This window comes from Pantherophis guttatus, chromosome 4, assembly GCF_059756535.1.
Source record: "Pantherophis guttatus breed Tessera chromosome 4, ASM5975653v1, whole genome shotgun sequence".
NCBI lineage: Eukaryota > Metazoa > Chordata > Lepidosauria > Squamata > Colubridae > Pantherophis > Pantherophis guttatus.
In genome coordinates, this window is record NC_142066.1 from 70,417,610 (window position 1) to 70,435,866 (window position 18,257).

Consider the following 18,257-nt stretch of genomic DNA (forward strand, 5'->3'; position numbering starts at 1 on the left):
TTGGGCCACTTACTGATGATTTGTGTTGTACCCTCGTGTGTTTCATACATTCTACTGTTGCTTTGGTTTGCATTTTACCAGCCTGACATAGCAAAAGTGGAAAGGGGGTATTGGAATGTGGGTGATTTGGGAGCGATTGGATTTGGAGCAGAGCTGGCCCTAATGTGAGGAGCACTAATCAAGCACAAGGTCAACAAAAGGAATGTGGCAATGGGAAAGGTGTGAACAAAACAATCAACTTTCAATTGGACTGGGTTTTTTTTGTTTGTTTGTTTGTTTTTGATTTGATTTATATGCCGCCCTTCTCCGGAGACTCAGGGCGGCTTACAATGCGTTAAGCAATAGCCTTCATACTTTTGTATATTTATACAAAGTCAGCTTATTGCCCCCACAAACTGGGTCCTCATTTAACCTACCTTAGAAAGGATGGAAGGCTGAGTCAACCTTGAGCCTGGTAAGATTCGAACCTGCAGTAATTGCAGGCAGCTGTGTTAATAACAGGGTGCATTAAACCACTGTACTACCAAGACTGTGACTGATTACAGAGGGGGTGGACAGGGGAAAAGGAAACTTAATTGCAACGTTTTGAGGCCTAGCAGACAATTCTGCCTGCTCTAATCTGTAAATGCTTTATTGCCAATAAAATATATTCTTGTAAAAAGAAATGAACCAGGACTCTTTCTTTGCTAATTAGTTTAAGCAGGATGGTGACAGTATTTTTATATTGTTGTTCATTTTACTGATGCTTGGCTCCAAAATTGCTATTTCAAGATAGGTAAAGAAATGAATAAAATAAAAAGCGGTAATTTACTAACTGCAGGGACTTGTTCATGCAATCAGGAGGAGTCATGAACAAAGTATTGATGAATAGATTGGCTATTTGAATCTCTCAAGAAGGAAAGAATATGAGATCATCCACAAGTGCTCCAGAAATCAATTCCTTATGAAGAGATCACAAAATATCAGTATTTGGCAGGTTTAATGCTCTTGAACACAAAGAAATAGCCATCTCATTCAAACCGTGGTCAGCACCTTTGCATATTTCTTTTTTTAACCACTTTCAGAAATTGCTTATTAACTTTTTTTCTTCAGTTCTTAGTGAAATAAAGTTTTGACTAAAATTTAAGAACTTTATAAAATACAGGTAGTACTAATAGTGATAGGTACCTTGCAATCCCAAAACACTTGGAGCACCACTTGAACATCATTGGCATTGGCAAATTCATCATCAGTCAATTGCAAAAGGCAGCTTTATTTAACAGCTTAAATCGTGCAACAATATCCATCAAATATCGCTATCTGCCTATCCCAGGTCCTTGGTAAGGATTCAATTGATGGATAAAAATGCTGAATCCAATTTGAACATCTCTTTGACTATCCGATGTACCAGTATGTACAGATATAAGAGATAGAGATGATAGAGATAGAGAGATAGTGATAGAGTTAGAGATATAGAGAAAGAGATATAGACAGATATATAGATAGACAGATATAGTAATAAACAGCAAGAAGATGATTTAGAAAGTTAAAAATGGACAAAGGATCTGGATAAATTAAAGTAAGATTTTATTTGATCAAAGTTAAAGTAGATATGTTGTTTTTTCTGGTAACCCTGAATAGACTTTTGCTGACCCCAGATCTGAAATGACAATGCTCTATTTAGTTATAGATAAGAGATAGGATATGGGAAGAAAAGATCATTTGTATTTTAAGATTAGATGATAAATAGGATACTAACATTGTTTATATTTGGAATGAAGGTAAGAAATAACTTTTTCATATAGTTTTTCTTATTCTTGTTTTTCTTAATGTCTATTTTTTCTTGAATCTTCTAGTCTTTTTTATTCCTTATTCTTAATTTTTTATTATTTTTTACTATTATAATTATAATCTTTAATAAAATTACTACATAAAATTACCTAAACCTCTGTTGGAGATAAGCCCCAGCGAACAGGTTTGAGAAATCACAATTAATTCCATGCAAAAATAATTGATACTAGTTATACCAAAGGATGTTATTATTCAAATCAGTATTTATTTTGTTGCTTGGAGATCAGACAGTATTTTTTCATCCAGACACAGTATGTGTACTGAATTTCCCTCAATTAAAAATACTTATGCACAACTATAATTTTGGTGACCCCACAAACACTGTGAAAGACATGTCAAAGTCCTTGAAATATTTCTCTTTCTTTTTCTTTCTAACAGTTGGCAGCCAGACCATTCTCATTTCATCAGCAATGCTACTAGTGTTTTACAGAATAATCAGTGGGACTTCCTTTATTGACTATCAAGAGTCTGTTAGCAGGGATCACTTGGAACTAATTGCAAGCTGGCCTGAGATTTGGCAGCAGCAAGCAGGGCAGCAGCAGGCGGGGTAGTTGGGAGTTACAGAAGGGAGTAGACTGATAAATGAGATCTGCCAAAGAAAGAACAGCTTATTAACAGAGATGTTATGATTATAGCTGTGGAACTCAAATACCGGGACTAGCATGTCTGATAAAAACAGAATATAGAATTTACCGTTTTCAAATGAGCTGGTAACAGACCACATTTTTCACAGACCACTGTGATATAGAGAACATAAAGAAAAAGAGACCCCCCTAGGTCTCTATATCATGTAAAAAATAAAAATCAATCAGCACTTTGACCACTGATATTTTATTCTTTATCATTATATAATGTCAGATATGAAATAGAAGAAATTTATTTGGTTGATCTAATTGTGGAGATGTAGATAAGACAGATAGATACAGAAAGAGATAGATTGATTTGTTAAAATATATAAAACAATTCTATTTTTTCATTCTATTCTATTTCATTTCCTATAATTATAGTTATGTATATACATAGGGATGCTTCCTTTATTGCCTATTGCTTATTTAAAAAAGGCAATATTCTCAAATGCCCTCTAGAGGTTATAACGGGCAAAGGCCCTCTAGAGGCCTTTCTTTCAAATAAATGCTTTCCTAGAATATATTGCAACCCATACCCCAATGTTTTCTTTTGTTTATGCTTATGCTGCCTCTTGTTGATAATAATTAATGATAATCTGTAACAATGTATATTGTCATATACTGTACTTATTGTTGGATGCTTATTCTACGGTTGGGTAGATAATATATAGAAAACTATGTTCTGTAACTTTAATTGCTACAAGATGACTAATTGGCTGTGCCAAGCAGACATAAAAGAAGGCAGGAAGTTCATTCACTTCTGCTCCTGCTATTAGAAGGTTGAGCTGCTGAAAGGAATTGTGTCTGTGTTACTGAAGAGAACTGGAATTGTAAGCAAACTATATTTTTGTGTTTAACCATGATTATCTGAAGAAGTGTTATCTTTGTTTTGAGAAACCAAGTTTGTTTTACTACAAGTAAAGACTATTTATTTTTCTTTAAACGTTCAGAGTCTGTCAGTATCTGTGTGTTTTGCTAAGCAATGTATCTATTCGCTGTCTGATCCGTTGCACTACTTTGCAGAGGGCAGTTTTACCCTCAACACTTATGATTGAAACTTTTCTCTCATTTGATAATGAGGTATCACATGTTTATGCTGTAGTGCCAGTTTATCATAACAAAGACATGGACGTCCATGTGGACAAAGGATAATAAAAATAATAAGAGTTAATAAAGGATGCGGCTCTAATTTATGCATACTTGCTTACTTTTTGTTGGATATGTGCTTTGTTGCATAGACTAATATTTCACAGCAGAAATATAATGTGGCATATAATGTTGAGAACATCACATTTTATAAATAGGATAATGTCATGCTGACCCCTATATTACTGGGGACAGCATGACATTAAGAAGTTAGTAAGACCAATTTTTTTCAGCCCTAATCATTACTACAGTAATATATCAGAGTTATTATTGTTAAAATGAAATAGAAATTGCCAATTGGAAGGTAAACAAATGAAATGGGAAATAATAATAGGACATAATTTAAAAAATCCTTCTCCAGATAGCAATGGAGCAAATCATTGTAATTGTTTATTCCCTGGCTAACAACACTAAAAGGCAGGAACGTCCTTTTATAGTGAAAGGCAGGAACATCCCTTTATTGTAAGATAAATGGGCAATATTTGCTTCTATGACAGCTAAACAATGGCATGTTCTCCTGTTTTTTCTGTTTTAATAAACTTTAAGTGTCTGGGGACTATGATTCACCTAGTATAGAGTTAATTGCCTATCTTCCATTTCCCTTTGAATACCATTATTTACAAATCTCTGGCTTCAGGAAAAATCTTCCTGAGTTTGCCAATATTATATAAAACTGATGTGATAGTCTAGACTCTTTCTGTCTCAAAAATATGTATGTTGGACATTACTTTGTATGTAACTATCATAAACCACGAATATTTGTTATCAATATTGTGAACATCTGCATAATGTGTCTGAGTAGGGTTTCTACTGGAACATTATTTAGCAGAAATTCCTTGACAGACAGAGCAGACAGAGCAGACATGCAGAAGTGGGGTTCTCCTGACTAATCTAATTAAAAGCCTTTTAAAAAATCCTAAACATGCACAGAATTGCAACTATGGGGGGGGGGGGGAAGTGATGGCAGGAAAAGCCTGGACTTGGAGAGAAGAGAAATCTTGGAAATCAAACATTTATTTGGATACCAAGTTTATTCTGGTGAATTCTGTGGTTAGACTATAATCTCTTTTGTTCTGACATTGAGAAGATATCAGCATTGAGAAAGCTTTTCAGCACTGAGAAAATTTTCTTAATACAGACTGTTTTCAATATTGACTGCATAATCAATTAATTTGCAGATCTGTTTGCAACATTGTTTTTTTTCTTTGTCTTCTTCACTATGCATATTTATAAGGACTCCAGTTTTTACTAACTAAATAATCATGAATGAATTGAATACATTTTTTAATATATATTGAATGATTCTGAGAAAACTGACATTATTTTAAAAAGTTGTTTACAACTATTGTAAAGTTTTACTGCTAGATTTTAAATTTTATTTCCTAGATGGTAAGGGCTTTTATTACCCTGAACCAGTGGTGAAATCCTCCATGGCTTGCCACCAGTTTGCTGCCTGTGCAGTGCCAAAGTGCACTGTGCATGTGCATACACAGTGCGCATCAAATGCACACTGCACATGCATGTGCAGTTCACACCAGTTAGCATGCACACTGTGCACCAAACACGCGTTTCACATGGAAAAAGAAGCCATTTGAAAGTAAAAAGAACAATGAGGGGGGAACAACTGTGCTGCACGATTTAGATTCGCTAGAAAGCAGGATTTCCTGCTTTTTAGGGAATATAAATCGTGGAACACAGCTGATCTTTGGAAATACCAGTTTGGATGAACCGGTAGCTTTTATTACTACTGGTTCGCCTGAACTGGTGCAAACCGGTAGCATTTCACCCCTGTCCTGAACTACAATTATCATTCCACCTTCTTTTATGGATTACAAATAGTCAAAGATTGCAATATTTTTTTACAATATTTTTAATTGTTTAAGTACTTTTAAATACTTTTTGGATTTTTGTGAGCTAACTTGTATTTTATATATATATATATATATATATATATATATATATATATATATATATTGTATATATATATACAAAAAAACCTTGGCTACGTAGGGAAAACCTGGCTAGAAGAAAAACACATATAAACCCTACGAAGAAGTAAGAAAATTGATATATATATATGTTTGTATAATCTTTTTTACACTAACAAACTGACATTTTCTTTACTCTTAGCTGAGATATTATTTTTTTCTTTTAAGCTAAGATTTTGTTTTACTTTTCAAATTTTATTTTGTCATTTTCAATAATGTGTGGGTTATAGTATATATATCAAGAGGGCAACATCAAGTTTAGCTACAGGAGGAAAATAAAAGAGAACTGGAGCTCCTAGAACAAAGGTACAGTGTAGACATTTGACTAGTGAAACAGCTTGACTTCAGAGAATGTGGGTGCCAATCACTGGAGGTTTCTGAGAGGAAACTGAACAGCCATTTATCCCTTCAGCGCTGTTACTCCATTATTCTGAAAGACTACCATTTAAGAATAAAAACTTGTTATTTTTTTAAAAAAACTTCTAAAATGTGGGAACTTTGAAAATAAATTTCTAGATTTTTTTAAAATTTTGAAAAAAAAAATCCTTTTAATGAGGTGAGAAGTCCAGCTGAGAGGTAACCCAGTATTCCAACTGATGGCCCATCTCAGAGAAGGAGAGATCGCCAAGCTGAGAGATGGAGTCAGCTCAGTGACCTAGCTTGATGCCTGAATGGAGACAGTGTGGTGCAAACAGAGGCCACTGAGCAGCGGTGAAACAGAGCTAAATGGCAGCAGACCAGCAGCTGTGAGCAACACATAGATCTTGAGCAGCAGCCATGCAGAGCTAAGTGGCAGAGGAGTAAGTGCCCAGAGCAGTGACTAAGAGCAGTGTGGTGGACCAGCAGTGGCTGAGAGTAGCGAAATGGACCAGCTAAGCAGCAGCACTCTCAGCAGCAGTTAACAGCAGTGTGGCAGACCAGCAGCAGCTGAGAGCAGTGCAACAGATCAGCTAAGCAGAGCAGAGTGCCCACATCAGCATATCATACCTAAAATTCCGGCAGTGGCCAAGCAATTGAACGGCAAGAAAGCAAGTAGAAAATGGATAGGTACAAAACACTTGTGGATAGGGAAGAAAGGGATAAATTTCAAGGCAGGAAGTAGAGGGTTAAGAGCAAAGCATTTCTTAGAAACAGCTTGATATTTACAACAAAAAAGAAGGGCATATACATCATAAAGGGTCAGCAACTTTTGTAAATTCTTTAAAAAATATATTTAAAAAAAACTTTTTAAATTCATTTTTTTAATTTTAATTTTCTTTTTTGAATTTTAAAATTCTTTTTAAAATTTTAATCTTTTTTTCAACTCTTAAATAACGTGTTTCCCCCAAAATAAGACCCAGTTCTTTTGGACCCCAAAATAAGCATCAGGTCTTCTTTTGGGGGGATGTCTTACCCGCTTACCTTAGGACCACTGCAGTCAGGCCTCCCATGCCCTGACACCTGTCATGTCAGTGCCTGAGCTCTTTTGTGGCCGCTTGCAGCCAGACACTGAGTGACTCATCACGCTGATGCCTCTGCTCATGGCAGGAGGCTGCATGGTGCATTGTGCCATTGTGCAAGTGACCATCTTGCTGTGAGTGGCAGCACTGGTGCAATGCAACACAAGCAACCCAACCAAGCAGAAGAAGAACTCTTTGCTAATCAATTAACAAATGTATGTAGGAAACACATCATAATAGTAATGGGAGACTTTAACTACCCTGATATCAACTGGGAGAGAACTTTGCAGCAAGTGGAAGATCGAAGAGATTTGTAATCAATTCAGCTGACAACTTTGTTATCCAAAGGTAAAGGAGGGAACTAGAGGATAAGCTATACTGTACCTAATTCTTATTAATAGAGAAGAAGTTATAGAAGGATTTGAAGTTGCTGGAAGCTTGGGCAAGAGTGACCATGTCATATTGAAATTCGATATAATGCAAACACAAGCAATAGAATATAACCCAACTAGTGTCTTAAACTTTAAAAGAGCTGATTTTGACAAACTCAGAGAGAGCCTAAGAAAAATTCCATAGATAAAAAATCCTAAAAGGGAAAACAACTCAAGAAGCATGGGAAGCTCTAAAAAAAAAAATGATAATAAAAGCCCAGGACAATACCGCTGAAAAAGAAAAACAAGAAACCGAAGAAGAAAATAGTATGGTTACACAAAGAAACTGAAAGACAAAAAGGATAAGTACAAAAAATGGAAAGAGGGACACATAACTAAGGTAGAATATCATATTATGACCATTTTTCAGCATCCCTATTATCATGTGATCAAAATTCAGATGCTTGGCAATTGGTTCATATTTATGACTGTTGCCCTGACCCAAGGTCATGTGATCACCTTTTGAAATCTTCTCACAAACAAAGTCAATGAGGAAACCATATTAACTTAATGAACATGTTACTAACTTATCCATTGCAGTGATTCACTTAACAACTATAGCAAGGACATGGGACAAAATTAATTTAACAAATGTCTCACTTCACAATAGAAATTCTGGATTCAACTGTTATAAGTTGAGGACTACCTGTATCATAATATTTATTTTACAAATAATTCCTTACATATCACTTTTAATTACTGTATGTATTTGTGGATAATTGAAGAATGTAGGTGTCAAAATTCACCCTACAAAAAAGTAGGTTCAACTAGATAGTTTAATGACAAGTATATATAGTAATAATTTATAAAGTATCTGTATTTCCCATCTGTAATTGTGTATGATTTTGATGACTCTCAAAATGTTAACCAAAATACCATGAAAAATGCAGATGTGGTTATCTGATATTTCATTAAAAATTAATGAAACTTAATAAATTAAGCTAATATTTTGTTTGTACATGTGTCTGTGTGCTTTAATGTCAGTCTTGACACCTGGGAAATGTCTGCAGTTTCCTTGGCACCATTTTCAAACTGTTTTCCTTTTGCCTCCTTCTTAAATCTGAGTGTGTGTGACTGGCTTTATGCCAAGACAAGGTTAGAACACACCATTTCCTAGTCTGCTGCCTTTAACCACTACACCATAACAGTAACTGACCAAATGTTCAAACATATTTTCAACCATAATTACTCGTTTTAGAAGGTTACTAGTTTCAGAAGGCTTACAGTTCTATGACTGTATTAAGATAAATCTTTCAATTATCCAAGAAGTATAATTCAAAAGATACTTTGTAGAAATGGACTGCTTCAGCAGTACCTCATTTTGAAAGCAATCATTTTATTTAGTGGTCCTATACTACTGTGATATAATGTGTCTGAATGAATGCCATGCTACACATGGAAACATACATATTTTAATTAATTTATTAATTTATTTATTTATTTTATTAGATTTCTATACCGCCCTACTCCCGAAGAACTCAGGGCGGTGCACAGCCAAACAATAAAAACACATACAATACAAAATTTAAAAATAGAATAAAATCAAATTAAATAATTTTGGCCCCGACAAATTTAAAACCCCAAACTTTTAAAACCAATTTAAAATTGAATATATAAAATACAAAAGATATTTAAAATTTTTAAAAATCTTTTATAAAAGAGGGGGAAAATTAGGCCAGGCCGGCCTGGTGAAATAGTAAGGTCTTTAAGGCGCGGCGGAAGGTGCGCAGATCCGGGATCCTCCGTATCTCTGGGGGGAGCTCGTTCCAGATAGTAGGTGCCCCCACAGAGAAGGCTCTCCCCCTGGGGGCCGCCAGTCGGCATTGTTTGGCTGACGGCACCCGGAGGAGCCCCTCTCTATGGGAGCGTACCGGCCGGTGGGAGGCTATTGGTGGTAGTAGGCGGTCCCGCAAGTACCCGGGTCCTAAGCCATGGAACGCTTTAAAGGTGGTAACCAGAACCTTGAAGCACACCCGGAAGACCACCGGGAGCCAGTGCAGCTCGCGCAGGAGTGGTGTTACATGGGAACGCCATGTCGCTCCCATTACCACCCGCGCAGCCGCACTCTGCGCCAGTTGGAGCCTCCGGGTGCTCCTCAAGGGGAGCCCCATGTAGAGAGCGTTGCAATAGTCCAGGTGGGAGGTGACAAGGGCAAAGTATAATTCATATACTTTGTTGTATAACTTACAATGAACATATGATCCTATCCTTTTGTGACATAGATCTTTTGGAGAGGAGGTTGCATATGTTAATTATACATTTGTTCAATCTTTTTCTTGCCTTATACTGGGAAACTTTGTGAAAAATCTAGTTCTCACTATTCCAGATTTTGAAAAATTCAGCTGACTAGACCAATAGTGTGACTAGACCAACAGTGTGCTAAGAATTTTTTAAATTAGGAGACGGTAATGGATATGTGACACTATAAAATATAGACATAAAGTGCATATAGTATTGGCATCATTGTGATAAATTTTTTAGGTACAAGTGATTTCAGTTAATAACTCTGATTACTTATCTTCCATCTAACACTGAATATTTAATTAAGTAGTCTGATTCATTTTTGAGTTTGAGCAATAATTGCTAAATGGTGCCCAGTAAGTATAATCAAAAAATTACCAGATAAAGTAAATGTCAAAAACCCATGAATTAGGTTTCAAAATAAATGCAATGTTGTGAGGCATTTTCCCATTTGATTTTATTTAAATAAGATGTCATTTCTGCAGAACAGATTATGGTAATCTCCTGAAACATGTCTTTAACTAAACTTTTGTGAATGATATATGTTTTCCTCCAAAGTGAGGCATGTTATTTTACCTGATCATCACACTCCAATAGCTGAACTGAGATGGCATCAGGATAAATAAGAGAAGATAAAAGGTAAATAAAAGAAATAATCATTCCAAATCAGGTATATAAAGTCAGATCAAATCCTATGAACTCTAAGCAACCTTTGAATGAGCTCATCTATTCACTTAAAGATACGTGCTGGCTAAAAGCAGCTGGACTGCCTTATTAGTCAAATATATCTTCTGATAAGGCTCAGCTGTCATCCAGCAGAAAAAGTAAGAATGGAGTTTGGTGAATAGAACTGAGCAATTAGTTCATGGATGTCCCCCTAATCACTTGACCTATGGCCCTGTGTCCAACTCTCTGATTCTATACATCTTAACAGAATCAACTGTGAACATCTGGACGGATACAGGGGATGCAAAAAGTTATTTATTGTTTTAAAAGTATAGTCATAATTTCTGCATTTACACATTACAGCTTTTAAGGAACAGTTGTAAAACATGAAGTGATGGGTTAGTTAAGGTATAATGGTTAAATCATGAAGTAGTGAAAATGTATAGCCAAAATAATTGCATTAAGTAGCATGTAATGGTTTGATAATTAGTAAAGTGTAATGTAAGTGAAATGTATTTTTAATGTAACCATATATGGAAGCCGGAAAAGGCTCATGGGACTCTTTGTCTTGAAAACATATTTAAGTAATAGAAAAATGACCAATATTCATTCAGGTTGCAACTTTCAAACAAAGCCCTGAATCTTTGCGCAAATAAACGGATCTGTCTGACCCAGGAATGTGCTTCAGTTCTTTATTTCTACAACATTTTCTGGCGTTACCACGAAGGGACTGAGGAACAAAGACACTTGTTCTGCCTGACGGCTGCTCCCGGCAGGATTCGACGCCTTTCCAGGGAAACGTTCACAGGCCGGCCACAAAGACTCCATTGAAGTCTAAAAGAATCTTTCGCTGAGAAGACGCCGTGAGCCCTGCTGTGAAGAAGCAGACCAGTCAAGGATCCTCAGGTCAGACCAGATCCGTACCTTTCCACAGGTGGCCACCAGGACAAGAAAAGCATCAGGCAAGTATAAGTAAAGAGGTTACCTACCCCTTTTGGGTGGAAGGGGGGGGCGTGATTAACCCCCCAGGGAGCAAGGTGTCGTCCTAAAGCTCCCAGTGAGGAATTTCTTTGGCGTGGGTGGTTAAACCATTGCGGTTCCCATAGACGACTGTTGGAACGTCCAGTGTCTTGGGCCAGTGGTAGTGTTGTTAGGATGGGGGTGGTAAACAGCCGTGTCCCACGGACACTGTTGCAGTGTATGTTAGCCAATTTCAAAAGTGCCTACAGTGGAACTTATGGTGACTCCCAGTGTAATCCCGAAACCTTGGAGAAGTTATGTAAAGAAACATGGCCAGCTCTTGGCATAGGGTGGTCAGAAGAAGGGTCAGTGGACCCAATAGTGATATCCAAGGCACATCGGGTCATTACTCGGGAGGGCCATTGGGACCAGTTTCAATACATAGACCAGTGGCAGATTGCTCAAAAGGCAGCTCCCCCATGGCTTAAGAAATGTCAGCAGGAGTGTGTGAAAGTGTGCCTGATGAAAGAGAAAAATAAAACCCACAGAAAGATATCTAAAAACAAAGTTTTCAGTCAGGAGGAAGAAGAAGAAGTTAGTCGCCCTCCCCCTTATGCTCCCCCTCATCCCATACCTCCAGGACAAAACCTTTCCCCACCACTGCCAGCAAATGAAACGCCAAAAACTATTCAACCTCAAAAGTGTCATTTGCAAGTCAAAAGAGAAGTCAAAAGTGAAGGGGAAGAAACAGATGGAGAATCTCAACCTATAAGCTCCAGAACTAGAAGTCAAACCAGTCTTAAGAAAGCAGAAACGCTGGCCCCCTTAAGGGAGATGTTAACTCATGAAATGAATGGTCAAGGGCCCCCTGCCATTCGTTCATTGTTCCAGTACCAGCCATTTACAACTACAGACCTGCTTAACTGGAAGCAACAGTATGGGCCGTTTAGCCGAAAGCCATATGAAATTATAGACCTTTTTAACACCATTATGCAAACTCATAAGCCCACCTGGGGAGATATTCAACAACTGTTAAATACCTTACTCTCCATGGAAGATAGAGAAAAATTCAAGATTGCTAAAGAAAAGGTATTAACTTGTATGTTTCCTGATATGAATCAGGCAGCTGACAAGACAAGAGCGAGGGCTGAAAATGACCCCCAGTGGGACGCAAACAATGCTCAGCATTTAACTCAATTACATGATTACCGCCTCTTGTGCTTAAACAGTTTAAGAGAAGCTGCAAAGGGTCCTGTTAATTAAGCTAAGACTGCAACAATATTTCAAGAAAGAGATGAAAGTCCTGAAAGTTTTCTAACCAGATTAGTAGAATCTTATAAAATAAATACGGGAATACCCATAGAAGATCCAGCAAATAGATTTATGTTAAATGAACGTTTTATTAGCCAGAGTGCTCCAGACATTAGAAAGAAATTACAACGCTTGGACGGAGCACTAGGCAAGAATACAACAGAGCTTTTAGAAGTGGCTAGAAAGGTGTATCTGAACAGAGAGAAAGAAGAGGAAAAAAGACAGGCTGCTAAAGAGAGAAAGAAGACAGAGATGTTAGCTCTGGCACTCGAGCGGGTCATTCTGGGACCCAATCAATGTGCAATTTGTAAAGAGGAGGGGCATTGGCAAAGACAATGTCCCCGTAGAAGAAGGGAATCCAGAGAAGAATCTTACGGGCGTGGATCACAGATGATGAGAGGAAATCAGAGAGGTGTCTTTCGAGGACGAAGGATGAGAGGAAATAGAGGAGATTGCAGAGGAAGAAGGGGGGCTGACAGGCAATTCATTCCACCCAGCCAGTCACACCGGAATGAGGAAGTAATCGGCCTGGCTGAAATGGAATGGGATGACTGAAGAGGCCAGGGCCCCACGGACCCACCCCCGGAGCCCATGATGGATTTATGGCTGGGAGGACGTCAAGTCCGCATGATGATTAATACCGGAGCCAGCCGATCAGTAGTTAATAAACAAGTAGCCCCTTTGTCAAAGGAAAAAGTCAGAGTCCAAGGAGTGTTAGGCACCCCAGCCACACACAGCCTCCTGAAACCAGTTAAATGCAAGGTTGGGAATGGCCTAGTAGAACACCAATTCTTGTATATGCCTGAATGCCCAGTTCTTCTATTAGGAAGAGATCTACTTTTTAAATTAAGAGCCACCATGTCCTTTAATGAAAATGGACAGTATTTAACAGTGTCACATCCAGTGGAAGAAACTTGGCGATTAATGTTAATGCAAGAATCAACTCAGGAAAGTTTATGGAAAGAATTTAATGTTCCTACTCTGTGGGCAGAAGATAACCCCCCTGGGCTAGCAAAATTTGCCTCCCCAGTAGAAGTTAAACTGAAATTAGGATACAAGCCCATCAGAGTACCTCAGTATTATGTTCCTCAAGAAGCGGCAGAAGCCATTCGAGTTTTAATTGACAAATACTTAGCTGCTGGGATACTTAGACAAACTCAATCCCCATGGAATACAGCAATTTTGCCCATAAAAAACCCAGATGGGGGGTGGAGACCTGCGCAAGATTTAAGGTTAATTAACAATGCCGTGGTCATGCTACACGCGATAGTGCCTAATCCCTACGTTTTGCTGGGGACCATCCCTCCTTCAGCCGCGTGGTTTTCCGTCATAGACCTAAAAGACGCTTTCTTCACTATACCCTTACATCCTGATAGCCAAGACTTGTTTGCCTTTGAATGGAAAGACTCTAAATTGCGTAGACATTGCCAGTATACCTGGACCAGATTACCCCAAGGCTTTAAGAATTCTCCTACCCTTTTTGGGCACGCCTTGGCTCAGGACTTGCAATACTTCCAACCTGTTCAGGAAGGGAACTGTCTCCTTCAATATGTAGATGATGTGTTAGTAACAGGAACCACTCAGGATAACTGTTTCAAAAATACCCAAACCCTCCTTGAATTACTGAAAGACTGTGGATATAGAGCTTCAAGAAAAAAGGCTCAATTAGTAAAGAAAGAGGTTACGTATTTGGGATACATGCTATCTCAAGGTCAGAGAAATTTAGGATTACCTAGGAAACAGGCAATCTTGCAGCTGCCCCCGCCGAAAAATCGAAAAGAACTGCGAGGCATTTTGAGAGTCATGGGCTTTTGTCGCTTGTGGATTCCTAATTTTGCCTTACTTGCCAAACCCCTGTATGCTTCAACCCGGGGAGCAGAAACAGACCCGTTTGAATGGGGCAAAGAACAAACAAATGCATTAAGTCATTTAAAAGAAGCACTTACATCCTCTCCAGCTTTAGGGTTGCCAGACCTTTCCAAATCCTTTCGTCTTTATGTGGATGTCCGTCAGAATGTGGCAATAGGGGTATTAACTCAACAGCAAGGATCATGGCAACGGCCAGTGGCTTACTTATCCAAACAATTGGACAGCCCGGCTCAAGGCTGGCCACACTGTCTTAAAATTTTGGCCGCTGTGGCAGAACTTATGAGAGACACAAACAAACTGACTTTTACCTCAGAAGTAGCAGTCTATACATCCCATGAGTTGCAAATAATCCTAGAAAACAAAGGACACTTGTGGATAAGTAACCAGAGATTGCATAAATATCAGGCTCTGCTGTTAGAAAACCCCCAGATAAGTCTTCACCAATGTGCTACAATCAATCCAGCTACCCTTATGCCAATTCCTGATGCATCCCTTCCGCTGCATAACTGTCTACATGTGTTAGATCATCAGTATTCCTGTAGACCAGATTTGACTGACACCCCTCTTCCAAATGCTCAGCTTACATGGTTTACTGATGGCTCAAGCTTTATGGAGAATGGAGCTCGTTATGCAGGATATGCTATAGTTAGCCAACACGCAGTTATTGAAAGTGCCTCTCTTCCAGTGGGTACCAGTGCCCAAGCAGCTGAATTGTGGGGACTCATCCGAGCATTAGAATTAGCCACAGAAAAGACTATTAATGTGTACACGGACAGTAAATATGCCTTTTTGACTATTCAAGCACATGCAGCTATTTACAAGGAAAGGGGCTTCACTGATTCTGCAGGCAAACCAATTCAACATGCCCCTTTAATTAAAAGACTGATTTCTGCTGCACAACTTCCCAAATCCTTAGCTGTCATTCATTGTCCGGGGCATCAGAAAGCAGACACACTCGTTGCACAAGGCAATCGATTTGCTGATAGAGAGGCCAAATTGGCAGCACACCTGCCTCTGGATAGGAATGATTATTATCTCTATATGGCACAAGAAGTTGAATCCTACATTGAAAGATCTTATCCCACCTATACTCAGGTAGAGAAGGAGAAAGCTGAAGGAGATTTGAAAGCCAGTTTGGTGAGGGGATGGTATACTCTTCCAGACAATCGCTTAGTGGTACCAGTTTCGCTTGCTTGGCCTTTAGTATCAGAGGCACACCAAACCTCACATAGTGGCAAAACTGCTTTGGCCCAACAGTTGCAAGCAACGTTCTATATACCCAACTTGCAGAGTCTGGTTGCCAAGGCAACTTCCCAATGTCCTACGTGTGCACAAGTGAATGCTAAACAAGGACCGCGCTTACCACCAGGACAGCAGCCAATCTCCTACTTACCCATGGACTATTTAATGGTGGATTTTACTGACATGCCCAAATGCCATGGTTATAAAGCGTTGCTCATTTTCATTGACACTTACTCTGGATGGATAGAGGCCTTCCCCACTCGAAATAAGTTAGCTATACAAGTAGCACGCTTTCTTTTAAAGGAAATAATCCCTAGATTTGGATGTCCATCTACCATCAGCTCTGACAATGGCCCAGAATTTGTGCAACGTATAAATCGCCACTTGGCTGAAGCTGCAGGCCTGAAATGGAGGTATCATTGTTCATTTCGGCCTCAATCGTGCGGGAAATGTGAGAGGGCTAATCGCTCATTGAAAGCAATCATTACAAAACTGTGCTTAGAAACCCACTTGCCATGGCTTCAAGTTTTCCCCATGGCCTTGTACATTTTCAGAACAGCTCCTCGAACCAAATACCAGCTGTCTCCTTTCGAACTTCTGTATGGGAGACCCCCTGCCTTGTTCAAGCATCATTTTCAAGGCTGGCCAGATTTAGTGCAAAAAGGGGGGGTAGAAGCAAGAAAATTACTTTTGCAATTACAACAGCACAACAATCATGTCAACAAACTGAGGCATTATATGCAGGAATGCAGACCCCCTCCTATTACCACTGCAGGTCACAACTACAAACCAGGAGATAGAGTATGGATAAAACATTGGAAAAATGAGCCTTTAAAACCTAGATGGAAAGGGCCATATACTGTTGTGATGTGTTCACCTCTTGCAGTTAAGACCCTGGAAGGACGGTCCTGGATCCACTGGACGAGACTGAAGCCCGCAGACCAAAGTGATCCAGCCACATACCAGGTGACAACAACTGACCGGCCCTTGGTGTTGAGGTTCAAGAAGACATCTTGCTAAGCCCTACCGGCAACGCGCGGTGGTGATCGTCAAGCTTTGCTGAACCACCCCGGAAGCTGGTTCTCTACGCACAGCCGAAGCTTGGAACGGAGAAAGACAACATTCCACAATTGTAAATTTTAATGTAACACCCATTAACAGTGATAGTATTCAGCAAGCATTTATCAAAAAAATACACACACTCATGGTTTGGGAAGATTGGGTGTGGGGACTCTGGGTCATCACTGGTTTAGTACTTCTGGGAGTATTGTTTTATATGTACAAGGACTTGCTCTGTGGGAAACCCAGGGATCCACCTGAAATTGACCTCACCCAAGTTACATACACTTCTACAGATCTTCCGGACTTGGTGAACGTGTAAAATTTGGGTCTTGCGCTCTTAAAGGCCCTGTGGGTGTGGGAATAAAGTCATGATGATTTATTTGGGGTTGTGGGTACTATTAGCCAAGGGTCTAGTGAGTGATGCTAACTTGAACAGTAGTTCCCCATGTTGTGTGGATGTTCAAGAAATTCCCCTTGTCCCTGTAGAAGGAATTGAAGATGTCAAAAATCCTAGGGGAAACAACAGCATCACAACACTGAATGGGGACCCTTTGGATAAAGTCCGCTCCCGCCAACAGCGTGGTATCATAAGGTGGGGAGGGAGCCTTAGACCCAAACCCACTCCTAAACCTAAAGTCAAGAGTCTAACAATCCCAGTACCGGGGGGAATAGAAAAGGAGAATGGGCCCATGCAACAACTGAGAAGGGGAGACTACATATCAAAGATACTGGAAGTGGGTCAAGACCTTGTTAATCAGTATGACCCTAACCTTGGTGAAAAATGCTGGTTGTGTTTATCTGCTAGCCCCTCATCTTATCATGCAGTTCCTGTCAAACCACAACTCTGGGCAAGGACAAAAGCTACAATAGTCCTTGAAAAAGATAGTAGGAATAAAGCACCAGTGTCTCCAATACAAGGAGATTTTTTTAAGGCATTCCAACGGCTAGGAAAAAGCCGCCTCCCTATTGCTGGCCCGATAGCCACGGGTGTGGAACTCATAGGGACACCTTCACTGTGCGTAAAGAGATATCAGAAACCTGGTAGGCCTGTAGGATCCCTCACAGAAGAACAATGTCCATCAGAAATTCCCTTTGGTCCTAAAACAGACCTTATAGATGTAAAACTAACCAAAGATCTTTTTCCTTCTGCACATCACTCATCTCATCATAAGGTCTCTTTCTCCCCACCACCAACTGCCTTCATCACAAGATGGGGAGGATGGAAGGGATCCGGAAATGCCTCCCTGGAAAGGTGCCCCAGTCCATTTCAACCCCCTCGTTTCCCTCTCTGGCTCTCCATTAGATCCAGCACTGGCATGTGTGTCCTCTTTCCCCCAGGGAATAGTACCTCCCGATATCTTTTAGAAGGCCCAATCATCAGAGATAAGCAAAGGGACCCTTCCCTAGAAGTCCCATTACAGCCTCTGGCTGGAATGTTTGTAGCAG

The 18,257-nt window shown here is 39.4% G+C and overlaps 1 protein-coding gene and 1 long non-coding RNA gene across 4 annotated transcripts in view; both read right to left on the reverse strand.

The window, feature by feature from the left end:
- CNTNAP2 (contactin associated protein 2) overlaps nucleotides 1–18,257 on the reverse strand; it is a 1,550,102-nt gene that overhangs the window by 667,970 nt on the left and 863,875 nt on the right. The gene's annotated exons all lie outside the window — the stretch shown is intronic.
- LOC117664974 (uncharacterized) lies at nucleotides 11,046–14,675 on the reverse strand. Its single transcript, XR_009622607.2, has 2 exons — nucleotides 14,585–14,675; nucleotides 11,046–11,237 (listed from the first exon to the last, which is right to left on the reverse strand). It is a non-coding gene; the product is annotated as an uncharacterized LOC117664974 (long non-coding RNA).